The sequence below is a fragment of the Triturus cristatus genome, chromosome 9, assembly GCF_964204655.1.
Source record: "Triturus cristatus chromosome 9, aTriCri1.1, whole genome shotgun sequence".
In the NCBI taxonomy this organism is placed as follows: Eukaryota; Metazoa; Chordata; class Amphibia; order Caudata; family Salamandridae; genus Triturus; species Triturus cristatus.
The window spans coordinates 881,841,266-881,860,482 of record NC_140592.1 but is presented as its reverse complement, the minus strand read 5'-3'; the positions used below and the strand labels follow the sequence as shown (position 1 = coordinate 881,860,482).

At 44.0% G+C, this 19,217-nt stretch overlaps 1 protein-coding gene across 1 annotated transcript in view; it reads left to right on the top strand.

Annotated features, from left to right (window-relative positions):
* LOC146799011 (cholesterol 24-hydroxylase-like) overlaps positions 1 to 19,217 on the top strand; it is a 475,198-nt gene that overhangs the window by 137,054 nt on the left and 318,927 nt on the right. The gene's annotated exons all lie outside the window — the stretch shown is intronic.

The window sequence follows — 19,217 nt, the reverse complement described above, 5'->3', positions numbered from 1 at the left end:
TGCAGATCCCATGCCGCCAGTCTCCACCTCCCGGCCCTCTCCCCGCGTCGCAGTCCCAGCGTCATCAACAGTGGCGAGTGGTCTGAGACGCCACGCGCCAGGAATTCCGCTCGACTTGTCGTGTCTAGCGCATGGCGGGGAAGGAAGATATAGTCCAGTCTAGAGTACACCTTGTGCGCCCCTGAAAAATACGAGTAACCCTTAATCGCCGGGTGAAGCCATCGCCAGGCATCCGTCAACCCTACCGTGTCAATAAATTGTGCTAAGTGGGAGGGCACCGAAGGGGCCAGTCGCTCCCCGGACCTATCTAAAGTGGGGTGTATCACATCATTAAAATCCCCTCCCACCACGTGCTGGGAGTCCGGCGTGCCCAGAATAATGTCAGTCACCCGTGCATAAGTTCTTGCCTGTAGCCTGGGGGGCGCATACACGGACACCACCGTTATCTTCTGGCGTCTCCAAGTCCCCGTCACTCCGACATATGTCCCCTGCGGATCCACCCAGGTATCTGTAACTACGAACGGGGGGGATTTCCTCACTAAAATGGCCACCCCTCTCGACCCAGAAGCATACCCTGCATGTGCCAGTACCCTGTATGCCCCCCTAGCCAAGAATCCACATCTTGTCCCCTGCAGATGCGTTTCCTGGATTTTGATCTGTCTATCATTGCCATCCCCTATCCCGGGGACGTCCCTCTGTTCAGAAGACATCAAACTGGGTCAGGACATGTCCCGGCAGGACCCCGGAGCAGGGCCCCTGGGTGTCGCGGACCTTCCCATCTGCGGCATGCTTAAAAACTTGAACCAGAATCCCAAAACCCCCCACCCTCCCCCCCTCTGAACCTTCCAACTCTTCCTCAACCCCTCAATCAACACCCCCCCGCAACGCCCCCCACCCCACCCCCCTCCCCCGTCCAGGCCCATCACCGTCCTACCGACAGGGATACAGCTGTTCAGGTGAAGGAGGTCTGTCGCCCACCCGCTAGTTACCTCGTTACGAACTTTCCCGCCTCACCCCTCCACAAAAGGTCTTACCCACAACCGAAACCACAACAGAACCTGCAACAGCAGTAGCACAATATAAGACAGTCCAGCTACCGATGAGATAAATCGTAGGCAAAGGGTGGGTGGGGGGTGGAAAGAAAACAAGGGAGGGGGCAGACAACAACTTGCGTGCTCTCCGCTACGGTGACCACGGCTGGCTGACCCATTGCGACTCTTCCTCACGAGTTAGAGTCCTGCAGCTCGTCCCTCGAGGGCTCCGTGTCTTGCGTTTGTCCCTGTTCCATGTCTCTTATGGCCGCCACCAGAGGGTGCAGCGATCGGCCTTCCAGGTTCTCTCCCTCCGATGCACCATCCTCGAGTTCCTCCTCCCCCTCCGAGCGTGCCTTCCCTGCCAAACAACGGAATCGCGAACCCGTCAGCCGGACCCCCCCGGGGGAGGCCGCGCGGTTCCTTCTCCGCCTCTGGGTTCCAGACGTCCTGTACGGAGCGGCCGTCGAGTCCCGGCCTTCTCGCCTGCGTCCTTCCCGCTGCCGCCTCGGCGAGCCTCACGGCTCCCCCCCAGGGCGCCCTCGTTCTGGTGACTCCCGGTCCTCCGCCGGTCCTCCGCCTATCGGCGGGCGCTCCTCCAGCCACTGCCAGGCCTCTTCTGGGGAGTTGAAAAGGTGGGACTTTTCTTTATAGATCACTTTCAACTTTGCCGGGAATAACAACATATACTGTATTTTAAGTGCTCTCAGCTTGGCTTTGACTGCGTCAAAAGAACGGCGCTGCTTTTGTACCTCTTGGCTGTAATCCGGAAAAATCATAATATGCGCGTTCTCGTGGCGGATGACCCCCAGTTTCCTGGCTTCCCGCAGGATCATGTCCCGGTCTAGAAAGTTCAAGAAGCGCGCAATGATCGGCCGGGGCCGCGCCCCAACCGGAGGTCTCGCCAGCAGAGCTCTGTGTGCCCTCTCGATTACAAAGCAGGTAGAGAATTTCTCTTTCGGGAATGTACGTATCAGCCAGGCGTGGAGGAACGCCGCCGTATTAGGTCCCTCAATTCCTTCCCTAAAGCCTACAAAACGGAGATTGTTGCGTCGTGCCCTATTTTCGGCATCATCCACCTTCCATAGAAGTTGCTTATGAGAGGCTTTGAGCTCCACTAGATCTTTCTGCAGGGCCTGCACATTGTCCTCCGCCTCCCCTATCCTGCTCTCTGCATGCGTGACGCGCCCCGCTAAATTACGGAAGTCCTGTCGCAGGAGCGTCACCTCCGTCCCCACCTCCCCGATCCTGTGTTCTAGGGCTTCACGGGATGCTTGTATGGCATTCATCAAAAGGGCCGTGTCTGATCTGGTGCCACTCGGTTCTGGCTCCACCACCGGTGGGGCCATTGCATATTTGTCCAGTGTGGCCTGTTTAGGGGTCCTGGGGTCCAGGGTCTTCCTGCCCATTATGGGCTGCGGTGCCGGTATGCTGTCCGGGGGCCTTCCTTCTCACTAGACCAGCGGCGCACTCGCGCCTCTTATCTCCTCTTGCCCCTTCCGTAGGCTGCGCTGATCGGATCCGCTGCACACCCCACCGTCACTGCCCCCCGGTCTCAGTCCTCCATCTGGGGCCAATGTAGCGCGTCCCAGCTCCGGTCCGCACCGCCGACCAAGGCTCGTGCTGCCGCCTTCTGCCACCCACTAATGCTGGCTTGCCGCCGCTCGGTCGTCTGCCTCTAGGGCCCTCCTCACCCAGTCTCAGCTCAGTACTTGGGAGTGGTTCCAGGCACCCCGCCTGTTAGGTGGCGGATCACTCAGGGCTCACCATCTCGTCCCCTCCGCTGTGGTCCGTAGTGTGGGGGGGGAGGCGGGGCCCCGGTCCCCCTCCGTACCTCACCTCCGGCGGCACACTCCACGATTCACCGGGGCCCGGCCGCGCCTGCACCTCCGGATCCCGCGGCTCCCTCCCAGCAAGGAAGGCCCGGTGTTAGCAGCTCCGCAGCGCCAGTCAGACTCAGCTCGTTCTCCCAGTGCCCGGGTGCTCACCTCAGCCGCACTCGCCTTCACACGCTGTCGGGCCCCCCCGGGGCCGCAGTCCGCCTCCGGGGCCCCCACCAGTCCGGATTTCTTCCACAGACCGCCGAGTTCTGTTCCTCCCAGCAATCGGACCCACCAGGCTCGCCGCCGCCACTTCACTCTCGGAGTCGGGGAGCTGTCGCCATCTTGGGTCGCGCACCCGGCTCCGTCTCTTTCCTCCTCCGAAACGGGTCTATCGCGACCCGGCCGAGCTTCCAGACCCCACCCGGGTGTTGCAGTAGTCACAGGAGAGCTGCCTGGTGCCGTCGTTTGGACACTGGGTCGCCGTTCAGTTCGTCGGATTACTGCCGGTAGCCGGAGCGAAGGAGCTCGCGTCCTACTCGGCCATGTTGCTAGCCACGCCCCAACGATCGCGTTGTTAGTACGCGGTGCATTTACATCGCAAGTCATTACAACGAGAGCAGGGCTATCATACCGGCTGTGGAGGTTATGGGAAAATCGACTAAGAAAGATGAATTAACTTCAATTTGGAGGATATATTGGGATGGAAACTCTTTGGAAGTCATATAAACGGATGTTTGCAGAAGGATTGACCTTAATAGGGATGATTGATTTGGGAGAAATAACCGAATCTTAACTTAGAAAATACTATTTTATTGAAGAAGAGAGGTTATAATGTTGGAGGAGGCTCATTTTTAAAACAAATTTTGGTATCCTCCAGGGATATATATAGAAACGAGTCGGAATATGCAAAGTGACGGCTAAAATTTGTAGGAGCCCTGATGATGTCCTAAATAGGACGAAACGCGTTGGCTGTGTGTGTTTAGCAAATACTTGTTCAACGGATAAGATATGCTTGAATCTATGTAACAAATTCTATGTTTGAATTTACGCAACAATTTTAAGAAAGTGACTGAGTATTAATCAAGGCCTGGGCGAAAATTTCGTTCCGTTCGCGGAAATTGCGATAATTTGACATTTTCGCGTTCCGCGGAGAGCGGGAAAATGTCAAAATTTCCGCATTCCGCAGCTTGGCGATAATTTGTTTCTTGCTCGCGCTGTAAAATAATACATTCTCGCGCGCGCGCGATCGCCTTACCTGGATCCCTGCATTCGCCGACAAGTTTTCTTGATCCGGTCGCGTTCTCCATGAGATGTTGTATTGTTTTTAGCCATTTGCGCTGTCTTGCGACAGTTCGCGCCTGCCAGTGACGTCATGCGTCGCGCGATCACGTCTTTCTTCTCGCGATCATGCACCGCGAGACAACTGAAAACAAGATGGCCGCGCCCGCGAGCAACCACATGGGTAAGTTGGCGAGCCACAACCATGCAGAAAATCTCGCGAACATGCGGGAAAAATCTTCCGCATCTTCGCGATATTTCCGCGTGTTTGCGATAATTTTTAACATTTTCGCGATAATTTGCGAAAGTGGATTTCGCAAATTCTGCCCACCCCTATTAATCAATGCATTAATTTGTTGGAATACTATATATGGAAAAGGATATTTGAAAAAGAGAAAGAGAAAAGAAGGAAAAAAAGAATAAAAAGACAGACATAAAGAATTTGAATTGGAAGATATTCTATGGACTGCATCTTTTGGATTACAATATTTAATTGTTTAATAACGCATTACTATTCCGCTCCTTCCTTTATTGGTACTTTATATCCTGTGTATTTGAGTAGCTTTAACGATGGGCTACTAGAAGTAGAGTGGGAGACTATTAATTGAAGGTGTATAGTAATAATCGCACATAATTTACTCTATGGTGCACACAGAGGTGTAACCATCATCGTTGTAATTATTGGATTTCATTACAACGACTTGCAGTATGGGGCGCTCAGGTATTGGAAATGAATTCCAACACCTTCCCTACTGTTGCGCAAACTGGAGTAGGAATAGTAAATAATACTATTCCTAAGTCCAGCGCGCCCTCTACAGCAAGTCGTATTAATGACTTGCGATGTAAATGCATTGCGTACTAACAATGCGGTCATTGTAACGACCGCATTGTAAAAGCATGCGATGTAATACATCGCATTGTAATGGACTGTATTTGACTAAACAGTAATTTTAATGTTTATATTTTAAAATGTATGATGTAAAGTAAAAAAGAAACAATGGACAGATGAAATACAACAACAGTCTTTGACTTTGTCTGTTTTGTTTTATTCAACATAACCCAAAGAAAAATAAAACACAGGATGAAATCAAAACCTACCCAAAAATTAAAACAGTCAATCATGGTGAATGAAACAATTATTGCAGAGCCAAAATTATTTAAAGTCAAATGTCCAGAACATAACTGGCATCACAAAGGTAAATATATCCAGAAAATAGTCCACAAAGTGAATGGTTGTCAAACACTGGAGGAAATTAGGTTCTGCGTCTTTTGCTGGTGGTGGTGGTAAAGGTCTTACCATCCTCTTCTGGTTGTCTTTGTGAAAGTCCGCTCCTGAGGGAGGGGGTTGTGAATCCATAGTTGCAGGGACTGAGGTGGGTGCAGCTGTTTCCTCTTGTGGCAGAGCCTCCCTTTCAATGGCTGAAGCATATGTAGTTGGACCAGGTGTATTGGACTACAAAAAGGGGGATATGTTGCTGGAAATGCCTGCACATATGGGTGAAAGCTCTGTCAGGACCTGGCCCATCATGTCTTGGGACTGATCCCAAGACTTGGTCAATGGTGTCCTGGGTGTCAGTGAACCCAGTAGCCTCACTTTGCTGGCCCACGGATTCCCTCCCACGACCCCCTACCTCCACTTCCCTGTGCCCTTGACCCAGTGTGCCCTATACCACTGGTTCCTGGTTGAACCAGAGGCAGTGGTGATAATGTATAAACAGCAGCCATGGCTGAGGGGGGCACAAGATTGACGTGATGTTGGTTTGGTCACAGGAGGTGGAGGTAACCATGGGCTAAGGTGTGGGAATAGCTGGAGTGGGAGGTGTATGTGTGGACTGAATGAGACTTACTGTAGCTGTCTACCCAGACAGACCAGATGGACCAGGCTGCTTCTTGTCACCCGGACTCACAGGACTATAGTCCTCACTGAAGGCTTGATCCTGGTCTGGAGTGAAGGTATCCACTATGGTAGATGGCTGCCCACATACTCTGGCTGTTGGACATATTATGAATTAATAAAATATACATAATCAAACACAAAAGCATTTCAAAACAAAGCATAATTTAGAGATTGATCAATACCTAACACTTTGACATATGTAAAAATGTGATATGAAAGAGAGAATGAGCACGATAACATTGCAATATATTTTAACAAAAGAAAAACAAAGCATCATGGTAGTTGTAGTCATTTCAATTATACATTTACACTTGCAAATTTGTAAGTTAAACATATCTAGTCAAAATATGCTGTTAAAAAGAACAGACATTTACAATAGAAAACACATACATGCGATATGCTATTTGGTGTAATGACACTTACAAGCAACATTACATCATATGAAATGTTATGGAGACTGCAACCTGTAATCTTATAGACAACAAAACATATTCAAACAAACAAGCAAGACAACAAAATAATTGATAAAAACTATATATATTTTCAAAAGGTTCAAAACACATTAACCACAGCAAACTGAACATTGAAAACAAGTTTTAGATTTAGTGATACATTCAAAAATGTAATTTGCCAGACTCCACTCCACAAGGGATTCCTATAAAGCCTTCAGGGTATAGGAGGTGCAAGACCTTCTCCTCCCAAGGAACACATTGTAAGGGGGGCTTGGAGAACCACCAGCAGGCCTCTGGGCCTCCAGGTGACGCTTGGAGGCCAGGGAACACACTCTCTCCCACAGGTCATTCCACCTCTTCCTAATTTCTTCCTGTGTGCACAGGTTGTTTGCTACAGCATTCACTCTGTCAACTATTCTGGCCCACATTTGCCTTTTCTGAGATATGGTTGTATTTTTTACTAAGGCTCCAAACAATTGTGGCTCTACTCTGATTATTTCATCCAACATCACTGACAATTCTCCCTCAGTAAAACGGGGATTACTCCTCCCTGCCAATATCAAATAAATACAAAATAAATGATTGTTATAACCCACAAGAAAATAAATGAGAGAAGAAATAAGGGACAAGAAACAGAGAAAGAAAAAAATAACCTGATTTAACTGGCAATGTGTCTGCTTGAAAATGTTGTGGTGCAGTAGAATGGTAAAGGGTCATGGTCTGAAATAGAGTGTGTTTTATAGGGTGGTATGCAGGTGAACGCAATTAGCCAGAACTGATGTGTGATGCTAAGATCCATCCAAAAGCCACTGGAATAGTGAATCACACCACCGGCAAGCCACCACTAGAACTCCGCCAGCACAACAATAGGCTCAGTGCAATTCTTCTACCCTGACGGCGTCGGAGTAATGTTAGCCACAGGAGAAGTCCTCCATGTCGACAGCCTTGAACTGTTTACGCGACAGAAAACACTATGTCAACGTGGATCGTGATTCAGCCAGCACACATCTAAATGTGTGGGGTGTGACACCGTCAGTTTGGCGGAGTACTTGTAAACTCCACCACGGAGGGACGATAGGAGTCCCGCCAAGATCTAAATCAGGTCTTAAGTCTTTTTTGCAGTCTGGAATGGTCTCAGCAAAACAATTTCTACATAGACAAAAGACTATGTGAACCAGGAGCTCACTCATGTAACATTCTTAATTAGTCACATAAGGTGGGTACTATCTGTAAAGTTTTTGGTAGGATTTCTCTGAACAGTTGTATACAGATTCAACACTGTCAAGTTATAGCACTGATAGCTATAACTGTTGAATTGTCACGTTGTCATGATCACAAATATTTCTCCCTAAATATAACATTACTTTAACATTTTTTAGTGTGTGTGGATTTCTAAGGTTTTTCTAAAATGATAAGTACAATATTATTTTCATAGCTAACTATAATGTTATTTTAACCTATGTTTTTTAATGAATTTCTAAGGTTTTGTTTTTGTATTGTATTGTATTGTATGTTTGTAAAGCGCACTGTGACCAAAATGGTATACTGGCGCTAGCTAGAGCACTCAGTAAAAGCATAGAACAGAGTAAGTCTCAGAAGTTCAATCTGGCTGTTAGTGAGGAAAGAGCCAGGTTTTCAAAGACTTTCTGAACTTCGGCTGGTCGGTTTGAGATCTTGTCGCAGGCAGGCAGTTTGTTCCTTATCTGAGCCGCCTTTATGGTAGAGGCACGTCCTCCTTGTCGGACTTTGTTAAATCTGTGTTCTTGGACATATTTACATGTAGCTGATCGCAGGGGTCTGCCAGGGGTGCATTTCCTTACTCTGGATTGTAAAGGTTTTGGTCCTTTATTGTATAGTTCCTTATCAACAATGCAGAGTGATTTAAATATGATCCTCTGTTTAATCGGAAGTCAGTGAAGATCTCTAAGGGCATTTGAGGCAGAAGAATGACGGGGTCTGTCTAGTGTTTGTTTTGCTGTTTACATCCACAGATTGCAAATTCTCAACCTGCTGTTGACCTTCAATTAAACTTTTACTTACTTCCATCCTTTATTTTTTTAATGCACCTCTGCTTCCCGTCTACCTTTTTCCTGCCTGTTCTGTATATAAAATACTATAAATCTCATGTCTGTCTGTCTTAAGCTCTTTTGGAAATCATAATGATATCTATTAATTCCAGCAAGCAATTGCTTCTCACGTAGCCACCTCTAATGATCACACCTATGTCAATAATGTACCACAAAGAAACCGGAGTGAATGCATGGAATGAGCATGCACATCTAACGTCACTAACTAATGGACTGACCACTAACTTTGGGCTCCCGGGTGGCTTGCTATTCGCCATAAAGAGCTTCAACGATTCATATGGGACTGTTAGCGCTATATATATGCAATTTAAACACTTTAAACTAGGAATGTTGAAGGCTCCATTGAAGACAATGGAAGAGCAGCTAGCTAATATAAACTGTTATAGGTCTGCTTCTCTTAAAATGTATATCTTCTAATACAGAGCTTCTGCCTCTCCAAAATGTATGGATTGGGTAAGGAAAAGCTAAAGGCCAACTTGTGCAGCAGGGCAGACTTGAGCCTTCCCCCCTCTCTTCTCCCATAGTCAAATGTGTCAGTGGGGCCTTGGAAGAAGGAAAGGGGAATGCCGTTGAGCTCCTAGCACTTCAAGGAAAAGCAGTTCAGTCGAGCTCAGGGAGTTACAGGGACTAACTTTAATCATCTTTTACAGCTATTGTGGTGAATTTTTAAGATTTAACAGCCATGACACTGCGGGTGCCTGCTAAATGTTCATCATTGACAGCAACAGCTGTGCCACAAAGGATTTGGAGCTGCAGGGGAGTTTCAACCCCCTCAGTCACCAACACACCTTTGTTTGTTTTCAATTAGAGCATTTTGGCCTCATGGCTCTGACTGATCTAATAGTCTCATAGCCAGTCATGGCGGCTAAGCCAGCTACCAAAGTCCACTTCCTTGCTAAAGGTCCATAACTTTGGCTTGGGTCTTTAACTCTGAAGCAGGCTGTTAATGGCTGGTGTAGCCTGCTAAAATGGCCATTAACAGCCTGCTGTGAAATAGTCTGAGGTAGCAGACTATTATAAAATAATAACATATATTTATGTACAGGACAAACATCATAAAATATTTTCTTTCTTTTAACCAGAATAGGTGGCTCTAAAAAGAGCCGTGTTCGAGGCATGAGTGGCTACATGCTACACATGCTTAGCATAATCCCGCCATCTAGTGTTGGGCTTATATGTGTGCAAGTTGTTTTTCTTTGAAATTGAAAAAAGTCTTTCGAGTCACAAGGTATGTTTACCTCTCCTTTTGCTGGTAATGCGCATGGTCATCGGCAGCACCATTGTTAGATTGTTATGTTCTCCTTTCTGGTTCGGATGTGTGCTCCTCTGCTCCATCTCAATATCATCATATTCTAGTTTTTAGGCCGTAATGTCCGTATTCTTTCGATTGTGGTTTCTTCTCCAGTCAACCGATGCCCCAGAGTGCCTCTGCCCTTTGGGGCAGCTCTCCATTTCTCGACGTCTCATCAGTGCCATGTCCATTTGGTGGTGGAATGGAGACACCCTTCCATTTCTGCCACACCAAGTTTCCACACACCAACCAACTTTAGGTGTGTAACTTGTGCCTTTCTCCAGAACACCAAGAATCCACTTACAAGGCCTACACGTCCTTCCTCTACAAGAAGATGCTGCGTGACCGTAGTGCTCGAAAGCTCGAGATGTCCTGCAGCAGCACCAAAGATACTCCGGACCTCTTCGGTTCCGAAGACTTCTAGCAGTAGACCCACCCCCAGGAGCTGGCAGCAGGTCAGGGCACCTTTTCCCCTGAAGACAGTATGGAATCAAGGCTCGAGGTCCAGGACTTTCCACCGGGCCATTATAGGAGTACAGTGCCCACTCCACGCTGGCCACAGCATCAGCAAAATGTCCCAAAGGGTCACCCATTCTGTTCTGACCAACCAAAGTCTTCACACAGAGCACCACCACCCTTGGGCCACGGTGGGCAAAGAACAGCTGCATCTGACATGTCTAGACAAGGCTCAGAGCTGAAAGACCAGCAAAAAACTCACGCTCACGAGCCATCGGCCTAGAGTTGAGGGCGCTGGCACCAAAACCTCGATCCACATCGCCACCCAAAGCAAAAGCTTCGGACCCAAGACCCTCGGCATTGAAGCCCTGTGTGTCAAAAGCCACTTCCAAAGTCCTACGCCTTCTCCAAACAGAAGCTTTGCTCTGAACCTGTGGAGATCATGCTTCAACAGTTAGAGTAAGAGATAGACTCTAGAGAGAAAAACCTGGTCTCTTCCCATACAGCCTTAATTTCTGTCTTTCCAGACTTTGTTGTGTTTAAATTGATGCTTCGAGCAACAGAAGTAAAATTGTCTGCTACAAGCTGAAAATCCATATTGGCATTCCACATAGAAAGACTCACAGGACTATTGTCATTGATAAGTTTTGAAGCCTCACATCTCTTTAGGGTGTATGTGTTTGTAGGCGATATACTAGCACCGGCAGACATGAAGCTATTCACTCTTCCTTTTGCGATTAGAGGCCTAGGGAATTCAAGATCACACTTAGTATAGTATTTTGCTTTTACATTGTATCTCAGTTGACAATCCTTCCCACATTTATGGGGCTAGAATTGTAAGACTTGTTGCATAGGTGCTCTGTTGAAAATTCTTCTGGAATCTCACTTTACATCAATGAATTATAACACTGATTTGTCTCTGTGTTGTCCAAACGTTGGTGCATCTTTCATCCACAATAACATATGAATATATGGTTCACCTCTAGCTTGATATTCTTTCCTCCAGAAATAGTATATAAGCCCACCAAGGGGTTGATTCATTTGTTACAGATAAAGTGGAGTACACCTTCAAATCTATTCTTAACATACCTACAAAGATTTGCAGAATCAATTGAACCCAATTCCCCAAGAGTTTTAAAATGAATGCCTGAAATGTTTGCATTAGCTAGTCTGGGGAAGTCACGAAGATCATCCCAAACATATTCTGCACAGCTCAAATGAACAAACACAGTGGATGCCTCTAAATTGTGCAACATGCACTTTTGCTCACTGTGGCGACGAAAACCAGTACTTATTTGTACCATGTTGGCAAGCCATAATGTCAATCAGATTAGTCTCTAGAAAATCAACTCTTCCAAGGGAATTTTCAACAAAATCTCTCGCAGTCATATCAGTGAACTGTGTCCCTGTTTTGGTAACATGGGATACAGCGTAAGATAGCACTGAGAAATTACTTTCAAACAAAAGATGAAAAATGTATGGCATGTTTTGCCTAAATCGAGGATCTTTCGAAAATAATCTAATTGATCTATATTCTAATGCTGGAATCTTTACTGGATGTTACAAGATTCTAATAATTTATTTATTTAATGTTTTATATAGCGAGAACGTGACCAGTTAGGGTGTCAGAGCGCTTAACAGAGACATAGTGGTCCCGACTGCGACAAATAGAAAGCAGCATAAACTTATGAATGAAGAACAATATAAAACAATATAAAACAGTGGACAGTAAAAGTTCTCTGTACTTCCAATAATATCTGAGACTGAACGTCAAATTACGAAATATCTTTTACCATCAAAGGACTCAGAGTTCAAAGTTTAGCTGAGCGCTCGCATCAGTAGCTTAACAAGATAGGGGACCCTGGAAAGGACTGTGTAGATCCCAATACGCTTCATTCAGGAAGTCTTTGAGGGGCCCTCTAATTATAAGTCCATAGGGAACAGATGATGAATCAATAGACAGATGATTATTTGATTCTTTGTAAAAAGTTATGGTAGGAATTTAACCATTAGGAAGATCTTAGCCTCCTTCTTGAATTTCGAATGGAACGGTATTCTTCTAATATTTGGCGGTTGCGAGTTCCAGATTCTGGGTACGGTGCCTGGGAAAGCTCTGTTGTATGTTTTCTTCTTTTGGAAGAATGAAGGTTTCAGCACAAGATCTTTAGCACCCCGGAAGTACCTGCCTCCTCCGGATATCACTACATTCTGAGCTAGATATGCCGGTATTTTTGAGTGTAGCGCCTTATGTATGATAAAGGCCAGTTTGAGTCTGAACTTTTACGTAACTCTGCACTCCAGTTTGTACAAGGTTTGCCTATTCTTTTGTTGTCTAGTTGGCATCTTTAATCAATTCAAAAAAACAAAACACATCCCAATTATTTCTTCTCACAAAGCTATGCCTTTAAAAATTCACAGTATTTACAATAGTTTATATATAATAATATTCACAACTTCACCATTATACTAAAATAGTTAAACAAGAGAAAGATGCCTATACATGCTATTCTTAGAATATGTAAGTCAAACACTAAGCCCTCGCCAAGCAACTTCCAACAATGTTCTGATTCCAGATACTAGATTTAAACACAAACTAGCTTCTACTCTTTCATCTCTAAACAGAGTGAACAATGTGTATGGAAGCTTTTCCTAACACAGTGACTGCTTTCTATAAGGCCATAATTTTATGCACAGAGTTCTCTACAATGAAAAACTGGCTTCTTTTCATACACCTTTTTAGAGGATAAATGCTTTAGTTTTATGGCAACATACCCTCTCTGCTGCAACGTCTCTACAGAATGAAGGCTGGATAAGAAAGGCTTTACTGCGCAACTCACCCCTTTGCAAAGAACTTTTATCTAGGTGAACAGGGTATTATGAATCGTTTTGCTAAGAGTAGCCACTCTAGTGACTCCTCAGCATAGAGTAAAGGGTCTGTGTAGAAGGTATTAGAGAAACACTAGATTCAGTGTTATCCCATTTTACCAGAGAGTAGATACTCTATGATAGCATTTTATGAAAGACTGGCTCCTTTTCTAACAACTCTAAATAGAGTGAATGCTTGGATTTTATGACAACTTGGACTCTCACTGAGACCTCTCTACATGGTGAAGGCTAGGTGTGAAGACTTTAGTGAAGAACTCACCCTCTGCAAAGGCTTTTTATTAGGGTAAACATGGTGCATGATTGTGTTTGCTAAGAGCAGACTCTCTACTGACACCTCTGTACAGAGGAAAAGCTCTGTGTAGATGATTTTAGAGGAGCACTACACCCTGTGATACCACATTATAAAAGGGTGTAGATTTTCTTTGGTAGAGTTTGATGAAAGACTGACTCCTTTTCTTACAACTTAATACAGGGTGGCTACAAAATGCCTGGGTTTTATGACAGCATGGTCATTTAGAGAAATACTAGATCCTGTGCTTTCAAATTATAATAGGGTGCAGATACACTTTGATGCAATATTCACTCTTTTTCTTACAACTCAATACAGGGTGAATGCTTAGGTTTTATGACAAAATGGCATTTCTGCTGAAACCTCTCTGTAGGTAAAGACTTGTTATTAAAGGCTTTACCGAACAACTCACCAAAGGGTGTTAAGAGCATCCTCTCTAGTGACACATCAGCTGTCCTCAGTCTTGGGCCTCCTCCACCATAGTTCCTGTCTTTAAGAAGGGTGACAGGAATAGTACCCAATGTTACAGGCCAATCTCCCTCATTGACTCAGTGGTCAAGGTTATAGGACGTATTCTCTTGCAGAGATTATCCACTTGGGCGGAGGAGCACAAGATCCTGTCGGATGTCCAGTTTGGATTCCGGTCGGGACGTTCTACCATCACTCAGTGTCTTAATCTATCCATGTTACTGAGCAAATATACTGTTGCCTGCCCCGGTACCATCCACCTTGCTGCATGGACTTGTCCTCCGCATTTGATTGCGCCAATAGGGTTAAATTGTGGCAGTCCATGAGGGCAATGGGGGTGAATAACAGCATTGTTAATTTCCTACAGGACCTGCATAAATCAACCAAGACTAATGTTAGGTTTTCTCAGGACCTTCGGGTCACTAGGGACCTTGAGATAAAGAGGGGAGTACGACAAGGATGCATCCTGGCTCCTTTTTTGTTTAATTTGTACATCAATGATTTGGATACTGCACTAAGAGCCACCGGGTTGATTACCCATGTGTAGGGCGGCGTGGCATTCCCGCCCTGCTATATGCGGACGATGCAGTCTAGGACCGCAATAGGTTTGCAATCTCTTTTAATAGCATTCGCTAGATTTATGACTGACCGGGACTTGGCAATAAATAATTCAAAATCTTACATAATGCAAGTGGGGCAACAACCCAAAAAAAGTTTTCAATTTAGTGTTGGCCCTGCTAAGGTCCCCGTACCAATGTATTTTCCTACTTAGGGGTTCTTTTTGATGATCAAATAAAATGGGGTCCTTTAATTCTGAGGAAAAAGGGGGACCTGGCCCGGGTGAATGCGGCAATTTTTAATTTTGCCACTAAAATAGGGAAGAAACCAACAGGAGCTATGTTAAAAGTCTATCAAGCCAAAAGTATGGCCATAGCTAGCTATGGTAGCGAAATCTGGGGACATATTGCTGCGGATTCCCTCCAGGTGGCTAAGAATGACTTTCTGAAGCGCCTATTGTGTGTTCCCCGTGGAACCTCTAACCTAGCGGTCCATCAGGAACTGGGGGTCCCCTATTTAAGCGATGTCTTTGCGCTGCGCCCCCTGGTGTTTTGGGTGAGGTGCTGGCTGAACAAAGATTTAACTCTTAACCATTTAATTTTAAGAGAATGTATGTCTCTCGATAATGCATCCCGAATTCCTTGTCTTAAATACATTAAAAGCAACCTGGAAGGGATAGGGCGCGCTGATTTATTTTATAAGCCTGAATCCATTGTTAAGAAGGACGTGGAAATAATTAGTTTAGCCTTCTTAACCTCAAGGAAATTGGACAGGGAGGCGCAGGAGATGCTGAAACCAAGTGTTCGTATGTTTTTAATGCTTAAAACAACCCCGACAACGGAACCTTATCTTATGGGGCTTCTATCAACACACTAGAGGTTTTTATCAACTAGGTTTCGGTTGAACCTTTTTCACCTCTTGTTAGCAAAGCCTAGGGGATACAGTAGAGGTCAAGTGCTAGCTCCCTGTGGCTGCGAAGGACAGTCTCCGCAGGACCTGCTGCATTTTATGTTTTTATGTAAGTTGTGTGAAACTCCTCGAAGGTATTTTCTGGTTCCCATTTTAAAAAGAATGAATTTTAGACAGGCCCGTCCTGCCCTTATGTATCTTCAATTGCTGAAAGAGGACTGCATTAGTTTTATAGAGCGGTTTTTAAAAGCTTCTGCGAAATCTAGGGCTTGTATGGATGTGTAGATAATGGTTGTTTTAGGTATGATCTAGTATTTTAGTAGGTCTAGCTTACGCCATTAAGTAAATATAACAGGAAGTTATGCTTCTCGGGCAAATTGCACTTTACGGCTTCGAGCAATTTTGGGTGGCCGGGTATTGGGTTTTTATTTATAAACTGTGTAGAGGGTTTGACTTTTTAATCATGTTTTAATGTATCATTGTTTTTATGCACCTGTATTTGTGTAACATTTATGGTTTTCTGATGTAAAACCGTATAAAGTTTATTTGATTGATTGATTGATTGACACATCAGCACAGTATAAAGGCTCTGTGTAGATAGTTTTAGAGAAACACTACTGTGGTATTACATTATAACTGGGTGCAGATTCTCTAGTTTGATGAAAGTGGCTCTTTTTGTTACAATTCTATATAGGGTTAATGCATGGGGTTTACAACAACACGACCTCTCTCCTGTGACGTTGCTACAAAGTGAAACCTGTGTGTGAAAGGCTTGATTGATAAATGCCCCCCCTGCAAACACATTTTCTCTGGGTGAACGGAGTGCATGGTGGGATTTGCTAAGTGTGGCCTCTCTACTGATAACTCTACAGAGGGCGAAGTCTGTGTACAAGGATTTTGTGGACACAAGACACTCTGGAAACATCTTTGAATTAGGTACACATTCTGCATAGTTCACTTTGATAAGAGCCTGGCTTTTCTTTTTGACACCTTTGACATATGATAGTATGAAATATGATACCAACATATGACATCAGCAATCTGACTACTTCTTAAACTGTACTATAAAAAATTGAAAACAAACAGATTATGCAAATTATGTGAAAGACTATTATACTGGAGATGTAATACAAGAAGATTAATTTCCAAATTTGTATACAGTATTTAGAATGATTCCACAATACAATAATTCCTACAAGACATCTACAACTCAGTGCTCAAATCACTCAATATGCACCTATGAATACAAAAATATACCACATGTAAGCTCAGCTAAGGGTGAATAGCAAATACTATTTTTCAGTATGAGGCACTTCATTTTGTTATCATTTTGAGATTTCAACATCAACAAACAGAATGATATAAACACGCATTACACATAGAAAAGTTCAATTACCTCCTGAAGACCAATAAGTATTTATTATTCTGTAGATTCATACATTTAGTAAACACTATTAGGTTTTTATTTATTAAAACATTTGCCAATTACATTTTAAATGTGATAAATAATCATTTCTCCTTTATTAGTAACACCATTTTAAACTGTATTTAATATTATATTACATTATTTAAATCTTAAGTCACAGACTCCAAACGTTAATTACACTGTAGTTTGAAGTACCTGCAGAAGAAGTTGTATCTTGAAGGTAGTTGAGTACATCAATTTATTTTACCCCGAGTCACGTCACCTCTGCTGAGTACATGCCAAAGAGATTTCACCTGCTAGACCTCCACAACACCAAGGGCAATCTCAGGTATCTTTGTTTATGCAAAAGATATAAGCATCTGAACCTTCAAGCCTTCAAACCAATCACATTGTAGCTTTTTTGAATCATTGGGAATGTCAACTATTGGTTGACCTTAATATTACCCCAGTCTTGCAATGTTCACAAAGCAAATCCTACTTGTACTACATTTACCATATCCCCTATTATGAGCTTTAAAAACTTTAATGTTGACATATTTCTTAACCAGGAGATGTGGTTTATTTATTTTGTTTTGTGATTGCTTTATGCACTTTCTACCACTAGTACTGTCCTGCTTCACATTTCTTCCTTGTCCTCTTCATTCAATCTCACAAGCCTATCATTGCTAGACCTCATGGCAAGGTGCACTTTGGTAAACTTCCATATGACTCTTTTGAGAGTCTTGCTGGATCATACAGAGCTCACACAGCAAACTTTACTTGCTGAAGCTTGCAACCAACCATCATGGGACTGAAGAAGAATTTCAAAACTACCCACTATAACTAACAAAAATATAGATTAAAACCCTTTTCTGTCTTTCTAATCTACACTTACTTTATACAGTTAGTTTTACTATATAGTTTTACTATGTACCTGTGTGTGGAGTTTTAATGCACTTTCAATAATACTTTCACAGCAAGCGCAGCAAACTATATTTAACTTTCACAGTTCTTTTTTTCCTGCCTAAACCATCAACTATCTTTTACAAAATAAATTACCTAGACAAACTTATATCAGCAAAACAGATTACACTCTACCCCTCTTACACTCATGCAGTACAGTTTCCTAGGCAACCCATTTATGGTAGATATAGATTGCTAACTAAGAACTGGGTCAAACTTTCATAAACCAAAAGGTAGTTTGCACAAACAAATCTGTTGTCTGCAAATACACCTAAGCATTAGAAAACACCAACCGATAGCACACTCCTTTTGAAAACCTCACACCAGTAAGTGTACACCTTACAAAAAGCAGTTGCTCACAGCAAAACCCACTTGTATAACTGACCCTAACCTGCCAATACCATGCCTACTTTTACAACCCTCCTTTTTTACCGCTGAACTAACTCCATGTTACTACTTAATATTACTCATTCTGCTGCACACTCTTGTTGTGACTGGTATCCCCACACAGCAGCACGGTTCACCTCTGGATTGTAGGAAACAGTTTTATCCTCTGAGCTAGCGAATATGTCATAAAGTGTGGTCTCAACAGAGATCTTGGATTTCCCCAGTTGGAAATCCCTTGGATTGACCATAGAGGTATGAAGGGGCATCGACTGTTACCAATGGTTGAGACCATTTTGGATTGTGAGCATCCAGACTTCATGATAGTGAACTTTGGTGGCAATGACCTAGGCACAATCATAGGGATAGTACTTGAAATCCAAATGAAGAGGAGACCTTTTTTCAGTTTATGTCACTCTTTCCTCATACAGCCTTTGTATATTCAAGTATATGTCAAAGGCAAACATACAATGGTCAAACAATGTTGTCCTAAAACAGATAAATCCCAGAGATATGTTAATGAAACAATGTCTACCTTTGTCTGTGATGATGGGATGGACTCTATTTATCATACTAACATATTTGTGATATGCCAGGTATCTACTGGTGAGATGGAGTGCACTTCAATGCAGAAGCTAACAGGATGTTCCTTAATAACATCAAGGACTGCATCCGGTTGCACATCTAAATGTCCACCACATACTATAAACACAACTGCTCTTTTTAGAGCTACCCTACAACATCATTATCTGATTGTTTTATGTTACAACTCCCTTTTTCAATATAAATTAACACCTGGGAACTCCCATAGGAGCACCCTAACAGCATCCTCCCCTTTATATTTTTCCAACTCTTGTGAGAGACTCACAAGCTCTTACATTTCCTCAACAATTACTGTCTGAAAGCTATGCAGAATACAATGCGGGAAGTGACTCACCTTTCTGCAGAGTCCTCTCCCCAGTGTGAAAGAAATACATAGAAGGAAGTTGAGAGGGACTATACTTGTTGCTGAGACCTCTACCCAGGGCAACAAGTGAGCA